The 23,704-nt window shown below is 50.8% G+C and overlaps 1 pseudogene; it reads left to right on the top strand.

Annotated features, from left to right (window-relative positions):
- The first annotated feature begins 2,816 nt into the window (after window positions 1-2,816).
- LOC114081343 (U2 spliceosomal RNA) lies at window positions 2,817-2,934 on the top strand (annotated as a pseudogene).
- Window positions 2,935-23,704: the final 20,770 nt, after the last annotated feature.

The raw sequence follows: 23,704 nt of genomic DNA, 5'->3' as shown, positions 1-23,704 counted from the left end.
CAGTCCCTCCCTCTGCTCAACTTTCAACCTGACAATCATTAGAAGTGACGCATGAGTCACACAGAGGCTCGAAGGTGACAGGTGTCCACCCCTTCCCACTGGAAGGCAGCCCCTGAGCAGCAGCTGGACCTGTTCACTGACGTCTCCCAGCGCCCAGAGCAGAGTCTGCCGCCAGGGCACTAAGTAAATGTGCTTTTAGACACACTTCATCTGCAAGGGAACGGCGATGACGGGGGTGCAGGACTAAGTCAAGCAAGAGGGGGGTGGGGCACCAGTGACCGCATGCTGTCATGGAGGAGCAGGCGTGCCCAGCCTCCTGTAGTGTCCGCTCGCCCTTCCCGGAGGCCACCTGTTGGGATTTCTTTCTCTGCCAGGGCTGTGCCCAGTCAGACAAGGCTCTGGCCGAGGGCAGTGCTCCTTCCACAGAGCACGGCCTCTGGGGGGCTGGGCATGCCCAGGGCGACCTTCAGTGTGCACACCCACCACCGCCCGGGCCCACCCGAGAGGAAGGCTCCGCTCAGAGCCGCGCCGCACTTCCCGAGTGAGGTACACTCACCGGCTGGAAGGACATCCCTGCCCCGGGGTGGGATGAGAAAGCCAAGGCAGGACAGGTCCCAGCGCCCTCCTTCACCCCTCAACCTGCCAGACCTGGGGGTGCGCCACCCAGGCCACCTGGAGCCAGGCTCGTGTTTTCCCTACCAGTGTCCTCTGCCTCTTGGCACAGAAGAGACTTTCCTTTCTGGGAAATCGGTGACATACGTTTTCCCAGACCCAGCTGTGCTTCTGATCCTGCTCTGGCTCTCTCTGTTTCCAACTGCTTCCTCCTTAAGATTCAACCCAGAACCTGTGGATTTGGCACCAGGGGTCTAAAAGCTAATGTTAGAAAATAAGGCCAAACAAACCTGGAGGACTATTAAGACTCTAAAGGGATTACTCGCTCTTTGTGGAGCCAGATGGTGGAGATGATGCACTGGAAACAGCTCTGGCAATGACAGTTCTGATGCCCCCCAGGGGCACCGAGGAACCCTGAGGATGGGGGCCTTGCAGGCAGAGTTGGACAGAGTCAGGTGACAGGGTGTGGCTGGCTCTTCAGGCCGAACCAGTACCTAGGCCAATAGGCTACATGGAAGAACAAGCACCCGGGGTGCAGCCTGGGGACCGGTAGCCTGCCACCCCTGGACTCATGAAAGTGACTTGGGTGCATCTCCAGGCAGCAGGCTCTGAGTTGGCCTCAGAAATGACTGACAGTTCTTGGCCTCGGCTGAACTTGGCTCAGTGCAGGACACACACTAGGAACTCCTGACCCTCCTGGATGGCAGCCCTCCCAAACCAGCCTGTGCAACCCGCCCGGAGCCTGAAGCCTGCAGTCTCCTCCTGAGGAGCCTCCCAGGGATTACCAGGCCCAGGAAATCGCCTTAGGCTGATCCAGACTTAACCCCTCATCCAACAGACAGACAGAGAGAAACTCAGCACCCTGAAGGGACACCGCCGTTTCCCTGGGGACAGCACAACCTGAACACATGGCCAGTTCTTCCTGCTCCTGCGAAGGGATGAAGCTCGGCATGTTAGCCCCAGGAGACTCCGTACAGGGGACTCAATATGATCCTTGGCACAAAGGAGGCCCTCAAACATGTTGGTTTGGGAGGCAGCAGCCCCCGTGGCACCCACACAGGAGAACTGTCCTCTGAGACAGGCCTCAGGAGATGCTGGCTTTGTTCTTGAGGTCAGCACACCAGCTGCGTGGCTTCAAGAGGGCGAGCCGTCCATCCATCTAGGTAAAGGCTGTGGCCGAGATCGCTGATGTCCCCTCGGCCTCCAAATTGTTATGCTTGTAAATAGGAGGTTTAGTCCAAAAGAGCTTGCGTACCAGAAAAAGGCTGCGTTCTGTGTCCATCTCTGCCCACAGGCGACTGTCACCTGCTCCCTGTAGCCCACTGCGTGGTCCCTGGGAACCCAGCCCCGTGTTCCTCCCTACCCCGGGTGGTGGAGTCCTCGCTGCCTTCTGCATCCTGGGAAGTTTAACTTTCAAACGTGGAGCGATGGAGATAAGCAGGCTGCACTAATCCCTCGTCAGAGTCCGGCGAGGCCCGTGGGGTGGTGGGGTAGGAAGAAGAAGTTTGAAGGTCCTGCTGTGCCCCTGGCCCCTCGGTGACTTGGAGAGCTTGACTCTTCCCTCCCAGCGTCAGTTCCTTGGTGTGAAATGCGGATGGTAACAGTTAACTCGGTGAGTTGTCTGGAGGTCAAATGAGAGGCAACCCTCGCTCCTCCACTTCGAACAGCTGCCTGCTGACCAGGTGAGGTCTGCTGTCCCTTACGGAGCCGCCAGCTGCCCCAGCACCACAGAGTAGACACACTCTCTGTCTCGTGTCTCAAGTCCACTCGTGCCTGACCTCCAGAGTCACAGCCTCGGAGCTGACTGAATTTCAGACCACCCACTCTAGAGAGCTGCCAACCCAGGTCACAGGGTGGTTGACATCCAAGCTGGCCCTCCAGCCCAGGCCATGCCCACCCACTCTCCGGCTGTGCATCTCCCGCCATGGCCTTCAGGAGACTCAGGAGGGAGGCACAAACTCTCAAAAAGATACTGATTATGAGACTCGTGCACCCAAAACTACAGATCATTGCTGAGAGAAATGAAGGAAAATCTGAGATAATGAAGAGTATTATGTACTCGTGGATTGAAAAACTCAATATTGTTGCCATGGAAATTGTTTCCCCAAACTGATCTATGAGTGCAACAACACAAAAACAGATGGTTGGGAAATTCAGCAGTCTATTCTGCAGAAATGGAAAAGCTGATCTTAATATTTACATGGATCACTTCTTGGCCTTTTGGCTGAGATCAAGTGTAGTGTCTTTTCTTATCAGTTTAATAACTACATGGAGATGCAAAGGACCCAGAGTAGGCCAAACATTTTTAAAAACAAAACAAACAGAAACTAAGTTGGAGGATTACACTTTCTCATTACAAAATTTCACAGGTACTTAGTCATGCAGACAGTTGACAGTGACCATAAAGATATACACACACACATCTGACAGACAAAGTGAGGCCACATTCACCCCTTGTACCCATGGTCAGTCGATTTTAGCAAAGGCATCAAGCAATTCAGAGGAAAGAACGACCTTTCCAAAAAATGGTGTGGGGACAATTGGATAGCCCCAGGCCTGAAGACTGATGTCGAGCTCTACCTAGATCAGACACGAGAACTCACTCACATTAATGAGATCCACGCCCAGTACTGGTGTGTGCCAGTAACTGCAGGAACTTGGGAGGCTAAATTAGGAGGATCACAAGTTCAAGGCCAGCCTCGGCAATTTTGTGAGACCCTGAGGTCTCACAAAAGGCTATGGATACAGTTCCGTGGTAGATCACCTTGGGTTTAGTCCTGGGTACTGAAAAAAAAAATTAATCTTATCCCAACTATAAGAGCTAAACTATAAAAAGTATTAGGAAAAAATTCTAAAATCTAGTGGGAAATCTTTGTGTTCTTGAGTAGGCAAAAATGTCTTAGATATAACATCAAAGTGTGATTCAAAAACACAGAATGTGCCTCATCAAAATTAAACCTGAGCCAGGCGCAGTGGCACACGCCTGTAATCCCAGCAGCTTGGGAGGTTGAGGCAGGGGGACCACAATTTCAAAGCCAGCCTCAGCTACTTAGTGAGGCCCTAAGCAACTCAGCAAAACCCTGTGTCTAAATAAAATATTAAGACTTAAGATGGGCTGAGGATGTGACTCAGTGATTAAGAGCCCCTGAGCTCAATCCCTAGATCCAAAAATAAAAAATAAATTAAACACGAGCTTCAAAATGAAGTCAAAAGAGCCAAGCACAGTGGTGCTCACCTGTAATCCCAGATACTTGGGAGACTGAAGAGGAGGCTAGCGAGCTGGAGGTCAGCCTGGGCAACCTAGCAAGGCCCTGTCTCAAAATACAATTTTATAAAAGGCCGGGGACTTGGCTGAGTGGTAGAGCACTCACCAGATCATATGGGGCCCTGGGTTCAATACCTAGTTCAGAAGGAAATATGGAGGGAGGGAAAATGGGAGGGAGGGTAAGTGAAAAGACAAGTCACATAAAATATTCGCAAATCACATATCTAATAAGGGACTCATGGTCCTAAATACGTGAATGTTCTTAAGGTGGCACATACCTATGATCTTAGCCACTTGGAAGACTAAAGCAGGAGACTGATAAAGGCCAGCGTGGGCAATTTTGCAAGACTCTGCCTTGAAATAAAATAAAAAGCAAGGTTTAATCCCCAGTGGAGGAGATGGGGGCAGGGGGAGAATCATAAGAATCATAAGACAAGCAAACCAATTTGAAAATGGGCAAAAGATTCGAGGAGACGTGAAGCCAAACCTGAGGTCTGGAGGCAAACAGCACATGAAGAGATGCTCCTCGCCCTCGGCCACCCCGGAAAGCAGCCAAAACCAGGGACACACAGCTCCGCTCCCAGGATGGAAGGGTGGCACTGTTGGAGAGTGTGGGGACGCTGGCACAGCTCGCTGCTGGTGGGATATAAGTCAGTAAGGCTCCTTGGAGCATAAGTCAGCTGTGTCTTAAAAAGCTCAGCATAAATCTACCCCAGAACACCGCGAGTCCGCCCCCGGCTAGTTACTCAAGAGAGTAACTAGGCTCGTGTGCGCCCAGCAAGCCAGGCGGGCTGCTCCTGGAGCAAACCCTCACAGCAAGAGGCAAGGAGCTGCGTGCCACCAGCTGAGAGCAGATACGAAGAGGGACTGCACATGCCCTCAGTCAAGTGCCAGTCAGCAAAGAAGAGCAAGAAACCAACGCCGGGGCAAGCTACGGCCGCCACGAGCCCGGAACTCCACAAGTGGGAGACGCCCACAGGCCACACTCCGGTTGGCCCCGCAGATGGACAGGAGGAGGCCCCAGGCTGCTGGTGAGGGCTGGCGCAGGCCCGCACTGAGGCGGGCACCTGGTTTGGGGGGTGATGGAAATTCTAACGTTGGATTGTGTGGCGGCTGCAGGCTGCCGGCTCTGGCTGTCCGAGACAAAACATTGAGCTGTACACCTAAAACAGCCGAAGTGACACTTTGTGAACTGTATCTCAGCAAGCACCGTCTTGTGAACGGTCTTGATTCCTCTGCAAAATACCATCACCAAGGTGGACGAGGAGCCTAACCGCCTTCCTGCTTCAGTCCTCAGGGGGGACAGAGTCCCTCTTGCTAGGGCTGAAAGCTCTTTCCCCAAGCAGCCGGTGGCAGCTGTGCCCTGCTCCTGGTGACTCACCTTGCAGAAACACTGTACGTGTTATAAATACTTTAGGACCTCCGGGAGCCCTGTCAGTGCTCTAGCATGGCACCGGTGACCTGGGGCAAGGGAACCTTGTTCCCGGGCACACCGCGTGTCAGGGAGCAGCTGGGCCTGGGTGGCCCACAAGCTGTTCTGGCACAGTCAACTGTGACTTTCATGCCGTAGTTGGAACCCTAAGACACCATGGCCTCCTAAAAGCTAATGCTACAAGCCTAGTGGGGCCAGCACACCCTGGGACACACAGAAGCCCACTCGCCAGGTGGAGGAATGGGGAGACCTCCGTTAGAGGGGTTCCCGGCCTCAGCCACAGGAAAGAACCCCCGACAAGCTTTCAGACCCCGCAGCTGGATGCCACCCACGGAGAGCCGGGCTTTGCTGGCCCAGAGTGTGGTCTGGGCATCCGTCCTTCTTAAGCTTCCGGTGATTCTGCACATGCCCGGAGATGGGAATGGCCAGGGGATGGTCAAAGTGGTCAGAGCGAGTCCCCGACTAGGACTCACAGAGGCCTGAGCTGCACTGCCCCAGGCAGGAGGCACTTGGCAAGGCCCAGGGCAGACAAGGAGGCTGCACTTCCTCAGTGTGTCCCAGCAGGTCCAGGTTCAGGGTCGGGCCACACAGCCTCAGTGGAGACCAGGGGAGCAAGCGCCGGACACTGCGGGTAGCTGAGAGGCTAAAAGTCTTTATCATCATCATTTTGGGACTTTTGTCTACATCGGGGACCAAAATAAAACAAGGAGCGCAGAGTGTGACAGAAGGGCAATGTCAAACATCAGAGGGCAGATCCAACACGCGTCCCCGACACCAGGGGTCATGCCAGTTGACGGTAGTGTTCCCTGCTGGCCTCAGTGACAGGAGCAGAGCCCCACCGAGCTGGGTGACAGAAGTCGAAGAGGGAGAGGGGAGGAACTAAAGCCACCACCAGGCAGTGACCGCAGGAGCCATCTGCACAAGCCAGGCGCTGTCACTTGAACCTCAGAGCCACCGTAGGTCTCTTCTGTACAGTGAGGAAATAGGGGCTCAGAGAGGTCCAAACACGGCCCAAGCTCCCAGTCCACAGGCAGGATCAGAACCCAGGGCACCGAGTCCACCCAGGGCACAGACCGGAGGCAGAGTGTAGATGGGGGCTGTGCTGGGTGGCCAGGGTTCTGTCACCAGGGCCCAGAGAGGACGCGCCCACTGGGGCAGCCACCCCCACACGGCCTGCTGGGCCGCAGGTATTACACCAACACCACGAGGAGCACTGAGTCAAAGCATCTGAAAGGGGGCGGCAAGAAGAGAAGGGCACCCAGGGTGAGAGGAGGAGGGAGACCTGCGGACCCCAGAGGCCGCCGAGCACTCCCCAGCACGGCTCCGCGCTGCCCGCCCGGGACCCTCCAGGATGCTGCAGCGGGCAGAGGAGGCGGGGGACAGAGCCAGGAGCCCCAGGTGGTTTCAGAGACAACGTGTAAAGCAAGGCCGGGGCCGAGCCGCAGCTTCAGCTGACATGTTTTCAGAACACCTAGTGGTGGCCGGAAGGTACTAGGTGGGTTTTAGCCCCAGGGACATGGGCAGGGAGTCTGTGACAGGCACAGGGGAGACAGGGTCTCAGCCACAAGAACACGCCGTGTGGAGACAGCAGGGACATGCGCAGGGACAGAGGCGGTCCTGGCAGAACCGACTCTCAGAAGCCCAGTTGTCTGGGCTTTTCCCAACACTACCAACTGGGAACAGAAAACCACTGAGAAAGACGAAAGGGACTAATGGAGGAAACTGAGGAACAGAGGAAGAGAGAGAGAGAGAGAGCGCCAAACCCAGGCAGAAACGCATCTCGGTGGGGTTAGTGGGGTGTGAGCTCACAGAGCAAGCACATCGGAGGGTTGGGAGCCTCCTGACTAGACCCCTCTCAGCCGCGGAGACGGGACTCTGGACGCTCCGTCCCTCAGGGCTCCCTGGGTCCCTGGCCCCGGCACCCGCAGCTACACCAGCAGCTCCAGGCTGCACCGGACAACCTCACACCCAGATGCTGTCCGAGGCGAAGTCCTGGCCCATCAGATGAGGACAACATGGAATTCAGAGTGCTTCGTGGGCTCGGGAGTCAGAGACGCCCATCCAGAGCCGTTCTGCTTCCTCCCTGCGGGAGGGCAGGCACATCTCTGGACCCCAGGGTGTGTATCCGCAGTCCTCAAGGATTGCTGGGGTGCGGCTCAGGGGTAGAGGCGTGCCCAGGCTGCGGGAGGCCCTGGGCTCAGCCCAGACAAGACAGTCTGGTTGGAGCGATGAGCGGGCAAGAGCCACGTCTTCTCCCAGCTGCCTTTTGAGACTGGACATCCTAGAGGGATTCAAGGGCAGCTCTAGGAACACATTGGAGTCAAACGCTTCTCCCAGCCCCACCATCGAGGGCCTCTGCCTTGAGTCCCCCCCTCTCTAGTTCTCCCTGGCTCCGCAGAACACTGCGGCCCTCCAGGGCCTGCAGCCTCGGCACGCACTTCTCTCTGGACAACAGGTGTCCACACCACACACCTGAGACCCTCCTGATTCTCTAGATTCTGTCACCCTGCAACCTCCTGGTGAAGCATCACCTCCTCTAACACCTCCCAGACACCCACCAGGCCCCACCTCACCCACACCCATCGCCCCCTGACCCACAGGAACCTGGGCACGTCCCGCCATCGGGTCACGTGGCAGCTGGCCCCACAGAACACCACCTGCTCCTCTGCGTCCCAGCACTGACGTCGCGCCTTGCTGTGCTGAGCTCGCGGGATCCTTATGTAAAAGGTGGATCGTGGAACTGACCTTTAAGTGCTTCAGCTTACACTGCTGTGTTCGAAAGCCAGCTTACGTCGGAGGAAAAGTAATCACCCTAGTTTCATTTTTTAATTTGAATCAGAATTATTCAGCTTGGTCTACCATATTCATGAGTTTAGTTCAGATTTATACCATCCACCTCAGAGAAGAAATATTCACCACCATGAAGGTCACTAAGACCATCTGACCCTCGAGGCAATCTGAGGCAGTGCAGTGAACACTGAGCCAGACTCTCCCCTCTACAAACTCCTGGAAACGCACCCAGGCAGCGCCAGAGCCCCCAGGTGCCGCCCCAGGGCAGGCTCGTGTGGTGTCCGTCCTTTATCACAGCTGTGGTGTAGGTAAGAGGACATTCCCACACCAGGCTTGCCTTACTGCCCAGAAAATCCCCTACGGACCTTTCACATGTCCAGGTCCTGTCCACCCACCAACGGCCACTTTTAACAACCCTCTCAGTTAATAGCTGCTGTTCCCTGCGTGGCCCTAGGTGCCAGGCAGGCTATTCAGGTTTTATGTTCATGCTATCACCTTAAATCACAAACAATCCACAATCAAGTGTCACAAGCACCTCGGTCAGTGGCGGATCCAGGGGCCACTCCAAAGCCGGCGGTCTTTGTAGTAGCTCATTAAACCTCCACATAATGCTCTGGTGAGGCAGATGAGGAGACCAAGTCCCCAGAAGGTCACAAGACTCCTCAGAGGGATTCCAGATCGGTTCAGCACCCGTCACTCAGGTCTCTGCAGGTTTTCTAACCGCCGTACTGCCAACCCGGCAACCTGCCGCAGACCAGGTGTGGGGCAGAGCTGACCCCTTAACAGTCAGCCTGGCTAAGAGGTGTGGGCTGCCGCAGTCTGGCTGGGCACAAATCACGAGCCACTGAAGCAGGAACAAACTTTATTTTTGAATTCCACCAAAACACTTCACACACGCTCCTGGGGAATTCTCCCGAATGCCACGCGGCTAGTCCAGGAACCAGCAGCTGGAAATATCTCCTCCGGAAATCCCTCCTCCTGCTGTAGAGAATCAGATGTGACTGCGTTACTATTACTGTCCTTGATGGAGTCTGCCTGCAAAGGGGATATTCTGTCAAGGTATAGATAGGTAACAGCAGACATGCTTGAAAACGAGGTGTCTACTGTCCTTGGGAGAACTTACCTGCAAACGGGATGTTCTGCCAAGTGGGCTAGGAGGGTGCTGAGAAAAAATTTATTATCTGTTCTTAACAAAGAGCAGAGCTCAACATACTCCGGGCCGAGAATAGATTAGCCATGAGAAGCGGGTCACTTCTGATTAGAAAGTAAAACTTCTGTATGCTATGTTTAATTAGCTGAAAGACCTGATTTATTGATGTTGGAAGGCTGCCTTCTTTCTTCACAATACTATAAAAAGATTGCTTGTACACAACAAAGGACTTTTCTTCTGCTACTGCTTAGCTTGCTCTGCTTCTTCTTTCTTTTCCCATGCTGACCTGCAAGTGAATTACTGCAACATCCTGCACTTCCCCAACCAACGGGAACTCTCTGGGAATCCCCATGAGAACTCCAAAGTAGCAGCCGAGGCGGATAGTAATGGCTCGCCTGTCAACCAATACTGTTGGCAAAATGCCAGGCGTCATCCCGACTCGGCTGTGGCTCTCAGCATCTCCCCCCTTCTGTTTAATTAAACAACAAGCATGTGGCTTAGGGACCGTGCCTGTTAGGCTGTCCAATATTACATATGGTCCTTACCCATCATCGGATGAGCTGACCTCAAGGCGTCAGCCTCCTGTCTTAGGTTGGTACCACTGCAATTGGATCATACCTGTCACTGACTACCGATCCGGCATAAAACCATACTTGTGGATAGGCCTTTGCACCAGTGGGGGGGTGAGGTTCTTTGCCTCACCTCTGTTGGCCCCCAAATTTGGCCTTGGTGCCAGTGGGGGGGTAAGATTCTTTGCCTCACCTCTGTTGGCCCCCAAATTTTAGACCATCACTAGCAGAAGGGAGGAGGATACAGAAATGCCACGACACCAAGCCAATTGACGGCTCCTTTGGAAAAATTGTACCACCGATGACACCATCAGCAAAGATACGCCAGCAGTTCCACAATTCGCTGCACCAACAGATAGTTCACAATGCATACAAGTGATACAAAGTCCAGGCAAGTTCTGCAAGCAGTTCAAAGCGGAGGAAACTATCAATATGTCCATTTCCTCCCAAAGTAAATCAACTCCTTGATTGAGCATTACTTGTTGAGATATTATTCATTGATGCATCAGTTTATACAGTTTACTGTGATAGCTATCAAAGAAGCTGTAGTTTGGTTTTATCTTTGTCTTCACCGGCACTTGGATGAAGGTAGGAATTCTGACAATGATGGCTAAAAAAAAAATTATGTAACATTCCAACAGGCACTAAGAAAACAATTTTCTGAACAATTTACATTATTCTGAACAGAATTATTAAATATAATGAAAAGGAAAGGTGAAAGTAAACAAACAGATCTGTTAACCTCCTTATTTGTTCACATATTAAAACAATCCTCAACAGCTGTTTACCCAATTTAAATTAAACCATTTAAATCACGTGAATAAAAAAAAATTCGGATCCATTTTTTCATGAGCGCTCCTCATATATGATATATGGACATACGCACACACAGACATACAACACCAAACACAAGTGTGCACACAAACGTACAACACATAAGACAATAGTAAAGGCCTTGTAGCTTTACACAGGTGAAATCTCCATTGCAATGTTTAAAACTCCACAGTCAAAAAATAAAACTGATCAGAAAAACATTAACCTAGGTCTGTATGAGCTCAAAAAATAAAATAGAACTTTATGATGTGGGAAAAGGCAATAATAAAATAGATATTGAAAAAAGCATCCTGGTTAATCATTGTCACAGATGTAAGAATAGCCAAACTGGAGCTCTGGATATCAGCTGTTATGGATTTGAGTCAAGTCATCTTCTTTTTGGTCTGTAGAAATTGCTTTGGTTAGTCTCTCTGGAATCCAAATCAGCTGCTGTTCTCCCTGTGGAAACACACAAACAGAACCCCAACTCCAGATAATCACTGGGTCAGGACCTTTCCATTGTCCTGTTAGAATATCCTTCCAAAGTACCTTGGGCTTATGTACATTTTTTGGACACATATGCCTTTCCGCAGCACTAAGCCCTGATGAATCCAAATTTTAAAAGTTTAGAGTAAAAAGGGTTATTTTAAGTTTATCTTTGGGGGATATATACCCCTTCCCAATTCCCTCTTTTTGCTTTAATAAGTACATTTTAATAGTTTGATGAGCTCTTTAAACTATGCCTTGTCCCTGAGGATTGTATGGAATTCCTGTTATGTGAGTAATGCCAAATGATGAGCAAAATTGTTTAAAAGAGGTAGAAGTATAGCCAGGACCATTATCTGTTTTTAACTGTTTTGGAACGCCCACAGTGGCAAAATTTTGTAAGCAATGAGCTATAATATCTTTAGTTTTTTCTCTGGCATGAAGGGAGCCCATCAAAATCCAGAAGAAGTATCAACTGTAACATGCAAATATTTTAATTTTCCAAATTCTGGCAAGTGTGTGAAGTCCATCTGCCAAATATGGTTAGGTATCAATCCTCTAGGATTGACTCCAAGATTAACTTGTGGTAAAAAGGTCACACAATTTTGACATTGTTTTATTATTTGTCTAGCTTGTTCCTTAGATATTTTAAAACGCTTTTGTAAAGTATTAGCATTGACATGGAACTTTTTATGAAAATTTGTTGCTTCTTCTAGTGTAGAGAAAATATGTATGTCATGTGTAGTTTTATCTGCTAAATCGTTGCCCAAACTAAGGGCTCCAGGCAATCCTGTATGTGCCCTGATATGTCCTATAAAGAATGGATCTTTTCTGTCCCAGATTAGACTTTGTGTATTGGAAAACAAAGAGAAAACAGTAGATGAAGGGGAAATCCTACCAGCATCTTCAAGGGATACTATAGCATTAACTATATACTGACTATCAGAAAATAAATTAAATACAGAATCTTTAAACATCACAAAAGCTTGTAATACTGCATTAAGCTCTACCTTTTGAGCTGATTGTTTGGGTACTAAAAAATGTAAAAGTTTGATCAGGGGTAACTACTGCTGCTGTACCATTATTTGACCCATCAGTGAATATATTTGGAGCATTCATGATAGGTGTTTTTCTTGTCATTTTTGGAAAAACTACAGGATGTGAAGACCAAAAAGACAATAAAGGATTAGATGGTAAGTGGTTATCAAATGAAACATTAGATTTGCACATGATTATTGCCCAAGTATTTAACTCATTAGCTAAGTCATCAATTTGATCCATAGTATATGGAGTAATAATTTTATTGGGAGAAATTCCAAACACTCCCTTTGCTGCTTTTATTCCTTTGAGTATTAATTGTCCTGCAGCCTCAGGATACCTAGTAAGAATAGTGTTAGGAGAATAAGATAAATGTATCCATAATAATGGACCTTCTTGCCAAAATACTCCTGTAGGAATATTTTTTGTTGGTAGTACAATAAATAATAAAGGCAAACTTATATCAATTCTATCCAAAAGCATATTTTCCATATGTGTTTCAATGATTTTTAATGCCTTTCTTGCTTCAGGCGTTAACATGTGGGGTGAATTTGGATCTGATGGACCTTTTAGGGTATCAAATAAAGGTCCCAACTCTCCTGTTGGTATGCCTAGATAAGGCCTTATCGAATTTATGTCTCCTGATAAGTTTTGAAAGTCGTTAAGTAATTTGAGTTGATCTACTCGTATTTGAATTTTTGGTGGACGGACCATGGTTAAGGATAATAGAACTCCTAAATAATTAATTGGAAAATTTAATTGTACTTTATCTATTCCTATCTCTAGATTATAATTTTTTAATAAGTTTGTAAGTGTGGCATAACATTCCAGCAATGTGTTTTTATCTTTGTGTGCTAACAATACATCATCCATATAGTGAAATATTTGTAGTTCAGGATTTTGATTTCTAAGTGGCTGGATTGCTTTGTTAACATAAATTTGACACATAATTGGGCTGTTAGCCATCCCTTGAGGGAGTACTTTCCATTCATATCTCTGATCAGGACCTTCATGATTCAGTGAAGGGATAGTAAATGCAAAACGTGGACTATCCTCAGGATGAATTGGAATTGAAAAAAAACAATCTTTAATATCTATAGCTAAAACGTACCAGGTTTTTGGCAAAGCAGACAATTGAGGAATCCCTGATTGATCAGGTCCCATAATAACCATCTCATTATTAATGGCTCTTAAATCTTGCAATAATCTCCATTTACCAGATTTCTTTTTAATGACAAAAATGGGAGTATTATGGGGAGATAGGGAAGGTTGTATATGTCCCTCCGCTAATTGTTGTTTGACCAGGTCATGGGCTACTTGTATCTTTTCTTTAGTCAGGGGCCACTGAGGAACCCACACTGGTCTTTCTGATTTCCAAGTAATTTTGATTGTCTCAGTGGCCCCTTCTGAAAACCCAATCCATGTCTATTTATTCCTTGATGTATTTGAATTGGTGCTGCTATACCTTGTTCTTGTTCTCCTAATCTTTTTCCTTTCCTAAAACCTTGCCTAGCCCTAACAGTGGGCGCATTTGGATTGATGTTATTTGTTAATGTCAAACCTAATTGATCTAGGACATCTTATCCCCATAAATTTATAGGAAGATGATCCAATACATATGGCTGTATAGTTCCTTCACATCCTTCAGGATCCTTCCAATCTAATACCATTGCACTTCTATGGGGATTAGTCACCACTCCTAGGCCTCGAAGCATTTGAGTGGCTTGTTGTATCGGCCAATGTTTTGGCCATTCTTGATGAGATATGATGCTAAGGTCTGCACCTGTATCAAGTATCCCATTAAATTCATGTCCTTGAATATTTAGTTTTAGCATAGGGCAAGAATCTAAATTTAAAGAAAGCATAGCCCAATCTACACCTGTGGAGCCTAATCCCCTGGAACCTCTTTCTACAGTACGACTAGAAAATTTATCATGCAGGCTGGGTATTATTAATAATACCCTTTGGAGAACTGGCTATAATTTTTATTTCACCTTCATAATTGGGATCATTTACCCCAGGACTTATCATAAGTCCTTATAGAGTAGAAGAACTGCGTCCTAACAATAAACCTACTGTTCCGTGGGGAAGAGGTCCTTTTACTCCTGTGGGAATGATTTGAACTCCCATCTCTGGAGTTGGTACTGCTCTGGCAGAGGCACAGATGTCCAACCCTGAGCTCCCTCTGGTTTGTCTGATGAGGGATCTGATGGATAATGTGTCCTGGGCACTACCCTGATGGGGTTGTTGGGTTCCTCCATTGTGTTGCTGGGTTACTCCAGTGCCTCATATATTTGTAGTTGTGGGCCCCAGACCATTGGGCCTCCCTGTCCATTTTTTGGCAATGGAGCCCGATGCCTTTCTCCACGATATCGTGGGTAAACATCTGGTCCTTGTCTGTTTTTTTGATAACAGAGTACCCTCTATGGTGGTTTGAGAACAGCATTCATTAGCCCAATGTCTCCTTCTATGGCATCGTGGGCAAATACCCGGTATTCTACTCCTTTGATACCTAGCTTTGTTAAACCCTCCTCCTATGGGGCAATTCCTTTTAACTGTTTGTTCACAATTGTAGCATGTTTTTGGCCTGGCATCTAAAGCCTGTTGTACTGCAGCTGCCAAGACTTTCCCTTGTTCATTAATGTCTCTACATAATTTAATATATGTGTTTAAATCTCCATGTCTCCATGGTCTAATGACCTCTCTGTACCAACGATTTGCTTGGTCATAAGCCAGTTGTTTAATTAATGGCATTGCTTGTTCTGTATCCCCAAAAACTCTGGTAGCTGTTTGAATAAGCCTATCTACAAATTCAACGTAAGATTCATTAGCTCCCTGTATTACCTTAGATAATTGACCTTGTAAATCTCCATGTCCTTGTAAAGTCTTCCATGCCCTAACTGCATCTGCAGCAATTTGTGAGTATATAGCAGGATCATATTCAATTTGTTGCCGTTTACCCTCATAAGGTCCTTTTCCTAACAACATATCTAGATTTCTCTGAGGATATCCGGCTGCTGCATTTCGCCTAGCCATCTCCATGCAAAATTCCTCATTGGCAACCTTCCATAACAAATATTGCCCTCCATTTAGCACAGATTTACACATGCTAGCCCAATCTGCTGGCGTCATGTCCAAGTTGGTAATGGATTCGACCATGCTTACAGTGAAGGGTGCTTGGGGACCATAGGTTGTTACAGCCTCCTTTAACTGCTTCACTGTTTTGAAATCTAAAGCACGGTGAATTCGCTGCCCTCCTGCCTGCTCAAGTACAGGGCATGCTAATCTTTGAGGTCCTGTCTCAGGATCCCATCTATCAACTACAGGGGTTGAGGGCCACTCAGCCTCCTGTTGTAGCTTTTTTCCTAATAGCTGTTTCTCCTCTAAGCTTTCTTCCTTTAAATTTTCTTCCTCTGTCTGACTAGCTCGAGAGACCTTCTCTTTTGCTTGATCTAAAATGTCTTTCTCCATGTTCTGAACCTCTAACAATTTACTTAACACTCTTTCAGTTTGTTTTTTACTAATTTCTAATCTACTATAAAGATAACGTAACCCAATAAGATAACACAAAACAAAACCGAATCAGAATGAAACAAAAACCGTACAAAAAATCGTTGTATCAATTTTCCTATTTTCTTGACATGTGCATTTGTGGTCTATTTCTATCTCTTCCTCAGGGGCAAACAACTTCAAACCTTGAGCCAACCATTTTTCCCAGTTTGCCTGAGAAAGTTCTAGGGATAGGCAGCTTGAAACAAAAACAAAACAAATCAAAACAAGAACACATTGTTTTTTGAAATGGTCACCCATTCTCTCACCTTCTCTCGGGGGTGAGCAATTTCACTTACCCCCAAGCTTCAGACGTTCCCCGTATGGGCCACCAAATGCCGCAGTCTGGCTGGGCACAAATCACGAGCCACTGAAGCAGGAACAAACTTTATTTTTGAACTCCACCTAAACACTTCACACACGCTCCCGGGGAATTCTCCCGAATGCCACGTGGCTAGTCCAGGAACCAGCAGCCGGAAATATCTCCTCCGGAAATCCCTCCTCCTGCACTTCCCCAACCAATGGGAACTTTCTGGGAATCCCCGGGAATCCCCACGAGAACTCCAAAGTAGCGCGAGAACTCCAAAGTAGCGGCCGAGGTGGACAGTAATGCCTCGCCTGTCAACCAATACTGTTGGCAAAATGCCAGGCGCCATTCTGACTCGGCCGTGGCTATCAGCAGTGGGCTTTTCAGTCAAAGCAGCTGGTAAATGGTGATTTTTTCTTTCATCTGACTTGGTTTGGTCTGAATGTTTATGTCCCCAAAATCCATATTTTGAGTTTGAAATCCTGACCCAGGTGATGGTATTAGGAGGTGGATGCAACAGGGTCATGGGGTGGAGCTTCACAAACAGAATTGGCGCCCTTATAAAAGAGAGCTAGGAGAGACTCCATGCCGTGTCCACACATGAAGACACAGAGAAAGTGCCACCCAGGAGCCATGGCACGGGCCTCACCTCGGCCCTCCCAACCTCCAAAATGGAAGGAGCGGGTCTGAGTTGTCCCCCAGCCACCCCTCTGTGGAGCGTTGTTGTGGCAGCCCAGGCAGACCCAACACCTTGACTTCCTGACTGTTTCATGCAGCCCAAAGCGTCGTATCCAATACAAAACTGAGCACCCACCAGGCCAGGTCACAGGTACGTGGGTGGCTTCTAGACTCAGTACCCAAGGTTGGTCGTCCAAATGAGGCAGATCATTCCAGATGTCACCCAGGGGTGAATGATGTAAGTCTGTGACCAAAGAAGGGGCTGTGGAGATCACAGGGCTGACCGCTGACCGAGCACTGGCCAGCCTTCTAGTCAGTGTCACACTTTGCTGCTGGAGGAAGTAGCTTAAGGAAGAGAAGTATCTGCTTCTACTCACACTCAGCTGCAGCTCCTGCGATCAGTTAGCACAAGAGAAGTCTGTTCTCAACGTTGGTGCATAATTAATGAGCAATCCGCTTCCTGCCCCTGAACTAACGGGCTTCAGATAAAGTATCAGTGCCCAGCAAAATCAGACCTCGAGTCCCAGACGTTCAGACAGGCTCGTGCCAGGGTGACCTCTGGCCTCAGTTCTCCCGTTCCCCGCCCTGACTCTGCTAAGACCCAGCGTTCACGGCCCAGGGGAGTCAGTCACAAGACCATGCTGGCCATGAGCCACACGACGGGATCAGTCACAAGACCATGCTGGCCATGAGCCACACGACGGGAGACAGTGGCCAAAAGGAAATCTCCCCGTGGAGCTGTGCCATCTCTGTCCCCGTGAAGGAGCTCTCCTGGGCATCGGACAAGAGCAGAGTCCTGGGCCTCAGGCCTCCAAAATGAGGACCTCGGAATGCAAATCTGAGACACCTAGAGGTGGCTGTCCCCGCACCAACAGAGCCACAGAGATGGGACAGCTGGCTTCCCCGGCCTGCTCCCCACGGTCCTCCTTGACATTGCCTCGCATGGAGTTCACATGCAGTTGACCTCTCTGTCCCTGCCCAGCCGCTGGACAGAGTGAGAACTCATGACAGCGAGCCATGTCCCACACAGGGGGCAGCTGCACTGAGTCCAGAGGGAGAACGGGCAGCTCTCAGCGAGGTCTGGGCGTGACGGAGAGCTCTGCGCAGTTCCTTTCAACAGCACCAGGGAACCTCCATCATGAAATGAACCGTCTCGAGACCCTCCCCCCCACTCCCAAGAGCCCAGGCAGCCGTCAGGTTCAGGCTCCCAAACACCCCAACTCCCCGCGGGCCTCAGCCTGCGCTCCGCGCCCTCCTGCTCCTCTCTGCTCTCCCCAGCGCAGCTCTCGGGGTTCCCGCTTCTCATTGTCAGACTTCACAGGACAAAAGCGGCTGGCCGTCCAGGAGAGAGGGAGGGACCTAAATGTGCACTGCATTTGCCTTCTGTCTGCCACGTTTGCTCACCAAAACGAACCTTCAATGTATGTAAGGAGGCTGAAAGCCGAGGTCAAGGTCACCGAAGGTGTTGTGGGTCACCTTGGAGCAACTGACCCAACTTCCTGGCCTCAGCTCCTTCACCTATAAATGAGCTACCAGGAAGCCTTCTTCCAAGATCAGACGGGAACAGGCGCGTTCAGGGTGCTATGGCCATGGACAGGAAGCCTTCTTCACGCGCACTGGGTGGTGGCTAAATGGAAACTCGTGTTGTTATAATGATGTGCCCCACGCACTGGGCTCCCCGAGCTGCTGGCTTTACTCCCTCCCTTGTCCACCACTCGAGGTCATCGTCAAGATCTCATCCTCTACCAGAGACACAATTTGTTCTCCAGGGAGGTCACTCTCCAGGCTTGGCCAGTCTTAAAGGTCATCTGATCTGCTGACCTGCTTGGTGTACTCCATGAATTGAAATCCATCAACTCTAAATCTGAATTCCTCATTCTCAATCCCAGGCTCCGTATAAAATTCCTGATTTTGAGGGGGGCGGGGGCAGTGCTGGGGATCAAACCCAGGGCCTCACACATGCCAGGCAAGTGTTGTGCCCCTGAGCTACACCCCAGCCCACCCGTACAAAATGTCTGAACCTCAGTCCCCTTTTTAAAAGACCCCCGTCTAGTTTTCTGTTCTAGAAATCAAGATGCCTGCCAATTCCAAGTTCCTTATGAATAAGCCAAATCGTAAGACACGGGTTAAAGCAGGGCAGAAGACGTAGAGGGCTGACTTGAAGGGAAATCATGTAGAGCTCAGGACCACAGGAGCAGAGAATCAAGGAAGGGTCTCTGTAGTGCTGACATAGAAATGCCAAACGCTGTCCTTCTAAACAGGGAGTAAAAAGAAGGTTGTGAGCACAGTGGGCCAGTGCCTACGATCCCAGGGATTGGGAGGCTGAGGCAGGAGGATGTAGGTCGAGACCTGCTGGGGCCACTAGCCAGACCCTGTCTCAAAATAAGAAATGAAAAGGGCTGTAGGTGTGGCTCGGTGGCAGAGCACCCCTAGGTTCAATCCCCAGTACCGCATACACACTCACACACTCACAGACACACACACATGCACACACATACACACACACTCACACACACACTCACACATTCAAACACTCACACTCACAACACACACATACACACACACTCACACACACACATACACACACACACTCACACACACATACACTCACACACTCACACACACACATACACACACATACACTCACACACTCACACACACACTCACACACACACTCACACATACACTCACACACACACACACACGCTCACACGCTCACACACACGCTCACACACTCACACACATGCTCACACACACACTCACACATACACACGCTCACACACACACACACACTCACACACTCACACACACATACACACACACTCACACGCTCGTACACACACACATGCTCACACACACACTCACACACACACTCACACTGGGAGGGACCCCCCAGGCTGTGAGTTGCACATTTGGAATATGGTCATATGGTCCCTGGGGGCCACATGGAGAAAGAACCTGTGGCCCCTGCAGCACCTGCTCCAGAAACGCAGCAGATGGGGGTCTCCTGTCACCCTCCACACACAGCAGGACCGGGGTGCCTTGCATTTTAACAGAGAGGTGGCATTTGCCTTGGTTCACGACTGCCCACTAGCTAGCCCATCTCTGGACAGGAAGAAGGAGTGGGCAGGAAAGGGTGGGGAGGAACAGCTGGGGGCCGGCCGTCTTGGCTGGAGACGGCCCAAGGATTGAAACTTCTTACTGATTGTATGGCAGAGAGCGAGTCCCCGTCTCCCTCCCCTGCAAGGCACAGCTCTAACTCTGCCCAAGCCGGTGGAAGTAAGAACTGCACTGCCCACACACTCACACGGTATGCTTCACGCTTGACGTGAAACCAAGTAAACGTCACACCAGAAGACGGTTTCCCTGGGTCCCTCCCGCGGTTCCACTGCATTTTCTCAACATCCCTCAATGGCCAGAGGCGGCCAAGACCCAGGCAGAGCAGGCCCAGCCACGGAAACCCCACACTCCAGGTTGAATTTCACAAGCAGGACAGACAGGCACCACCAAACTGGATCCCGTGGCCTGGCTGTGGCTTCCAGTTCCCTAATCGGGTTCTATCTGTGATTCAAGGGAAACCTGGAAACGTAATACAGACTCCAAAATGAAGCTATTTCCAAGGGATCAGTGCTCCATCCCCAAGACAAGCACCTCTTCCTGTCAGCTCTACACCCACCTGCTCCAAAGGACGACCAGTAAACCCCTCCACAGCAGCCAGGCTGGGTGCTGAGCTGCTCCGAGACCTGCAGTTCACACAGTGCCGTTCTCTAGATGGCAGTGAGAAGCCAGCATCAACCCAAGCCCTTCTGTCACCACCTAGCTGAGGGGTCACAGCACTAGGGAGGCTCTGCTGAAGGGACCATCAAGAAGGAAATATCTAGGGTGGCAGAATCTGCTGGTGGCATCGGGAACCCACCCTGCCAGTTAATAAATAAACATACCTGCACGCCCAGCCCAGGTGAGGGGCCAGGTGAGGGGCGGTGAGACGGAGGTAAGGTCTGCTTCTTAACCCAGACGAGGTGGAGACTAGACACCAAACAGTGACAGCAGCAATGGTAAAGTGGGAACCCGGCAGCTGAGAGGCCGTGCAGGCCACAGCCAGGGCAGTCCAGCAGAGGTTTAAATGACTTCTGGAGGAGGGACCAAGAAAAACTCCACAGAGAAAACCATATTAGAGAAGACCTTTAAAAGATGAGCAGGATTCGGACCCGCGAGATAAAGAGCAGTGCGCAGCGGGAAGGAGGGCGTGCACACCTGGGGTCCCAGGAAGCGCACGGCTGCTCCACTCCAGCTGGACAGCAGGTCCCCCCCATGTGGGGTGGGGGGCAGAAAAAACAGTTAGAGCCACTTCCTAGGTGGCCCTCGGTGGAACCCATGTCCTGAGCAGAGGCGAGCAGGGGAGGTTTCGGAGCTGCGGTGAGACTCCAGCCTCTCGGCATGGTGGATGGGCAGAGGACACGGCCAAGGCAAGTCAGGCACCTTCAGGCAGAAACCAAAAGCCAACCCAGGGGACAGGTGGGGAGGGACAGCTGGACGGAGCAAGGTTGCCCCGGTGGGGTCAGCAGGATGTGGCATGGGTGGTCTCGTGAGACGCGGGCATCAGAGACCAACAGGGGGGGAGCTGGGGAGGCGAGCTGCCCGTGGGACACCAGGTGCTTGGGTTTGCCATCAGCCACCATGTGGAGCAGGTGCCAGGAGGCCAAGGAGCCCAGATGGGTCCCGTCCCCGTCTGCCCTGGGTCCCAGCGACATTCACCACTGTTGGCCGCTCCCTCCTGGAATCTCTGTTTCTGGGCAGTGCGCTCCTGTGCTGCTCCCCCCGGGGCGCCTTCCGCCTGGTCTCCATGACGTCCTCCTCCTCCACTTGTGCCACAGGTGGCCCCTCTCCCCAGAGCTCGGCCTCAGGCCTTCGCTCTTCTCCTTCCGGACCCCGTCCCTCCAAGTCTCACCTCCACCTGTCGCTTCAACTTCACCTCCCTGAAGATGCCCCCTTAGCCCCCAGCCGTGGAGAAACAGGCTCTGGAACCAGCCCTGCTGCTTGCAGGCCGTGACCCTGGACGATCTCCCTCAACTGTCCATGTGGCTAGAGGGATGTTAAGAGGGTGTAACCCAAGAATCAATACAGAGTCTGGCCCACAGTCAGTCCTCAGCAAGCGGCAGTATCATCCAACAGAACGCAGCTGGCACGCACATCTTTTCCTTCACAGCCGTTCCATACAGCTGTCTCCTGGGCAGATCCCCTGAAGTCACCGTCCCCAGCCCTGCCCTCCCTCTGTATCTCCACCACTCACCCTGTGACCCAAGCCTGGGAATCGTCCCACATGTCCCCGACTCCCTTAACCCCACATCCGCCTGTCATCGAACCCTAGAAGGTGACATTCAAAACTGCTCAGCGTGGCTCACCCCTGCCTCCCTGTGGACGCTCATCTCCCTCTACTGCCCGTCCACAAGACCCACGTGCGCGTCCAGCTTCACTCCGAGGCTCCCGCCGCTCCTCACAGCCCTCAGCAATCCAGGGTGGATGTCTCTCCTCTGCCTGCAGCATCCTGCTCCCAGCTTCCCAAGTCCAGCTGGGACGACTCCTGTCTGTCTGCCCTCAAAGGCTCAGCTTGGGTCCTGAGCAGCCAGGGACTCCCTCCACCACTGTAAGGAGGCAGGCTCCCCTGTGGTGGCACTGAGCACGCCCCAAGTACCTCCTGGCCTGTCGGTCTTCTCCAGGGAGCTGTAAGGACGCAGGACCGTGACTTACTCTCCCCTCAACTCCCCTCCCTTCAGCCAGCACAGAACCTAGCACACGGCAGGTCCCTAAGACGTCAGTACAGAAATGGTGTGCAGATGGTTGAACACGCCGAGAGCAGCCACGGCGTCCCGGTCCTGTGTTGGTGTGGCTAGTCACAGAATCCACAGGCCTTGACTCACCGTCCGGAAGCCGTTCTGATGCAGTCCTTGCCTCTAGAACAAGAGCCAACAGTCTTTTATCCTAGTTTCCGAGACACATGTCTTTTATCACTAACAACAAGTGGTTTTTATTTTCTCGGTGGTGCTTTTCTGCACTCTGTAAATTTTCTCATGTCAATCACTGGTCAGACCAAATCAGTTAACTGGGGCCATCTGACAAAAAATCAGCAAAGTTAAAGGAAAGCCTAGCAGAACTTTAAATCAGCCATTGCACATCGACAGAGAAAGACCAGCACTCAGAGTGCTGCACCACTGTGTCAGGTGTGGGAGAAATGCCGAGAAACTGAGGTGACCAACAGAAAGAGCCCACAGCACTCCTCTAAAACACTTCCTTCCAGGTCAGAGAGCAGCCCTCACGAGGGGACTTTGAGAGCGGGAGAGCCACTCCCGGTGATTACCGGGAACCCACAAGACCAGGCTTGGATGGCTGTCCACAGCCTCTGCTAGCCAGCCGGCCTCTCTGCACCTCACTTCTCCCAGGACCTGCGGGGGGCTGCCCCCTCTCAGTGGGCACCTTGATTCTGGGCCAGGCGGACTCTCAGTGTCTGATGGGCAGCAGCTCTGTTTCCTGGGTCCTTCTAGCATGTTGGCGCTGACAGTGTGGTCCAGCGTATGAGGCTCTTTTTTTTTTTTAATAACCTTATTTTATTTATTTACTTTTATGTGGTGCTGAGGATCTAACCCAGGGCCCCGCACGTGCTAGGCAAGTGCTCTACCGCTGAGCCCCAGCCCCAGCCCCTATATCGGGCTCTTTGATGAAAAGGTTCTCTCACAGGTGGAGAGAATCAGCCACAGACAATGACAAGGCCCCACAAGGAGTTAACCAGGGAAAGCCGCAGCTCCGAGCCATGTCTTAGGCAATGCTGCCGCCCACCGGTCAAAAGCAGAAGTACAGCTGGTCAAACGGAAACAAAAGATGACGAAATTGAGAAGGACTTCAAGGAGTATTTCCCACGGACGTGGAATGCCAACTGGACCGTTACTGCCATTATCACTGGTGCTTCACCAGTACTAAAGCCGGCCCACGAACAGGGCCTGGGCAGAAATGGAGGTTCTGG

The sequence above is a fragment of the Marmota flaviventris genome, chromosome 12 (genome assembly GCF_047511675.1).
Source record: "Marmota flaviventris isolate mMarFla1 chromosome 12, mMarFla1.hap1, whole genome shotgun sequence".
NCBI classification, from domain to species: domain Eukaryota; kingdom Metazoa; phylum Chordata; class Mammalia; order Rodentia; family Sciuridae; genus Marmota; species Marmota flaviventris.
Note: the sequence above shows the minus strand (reverse complement) of the source record. Positions and strands in the feature narration are given on the sequence as shown.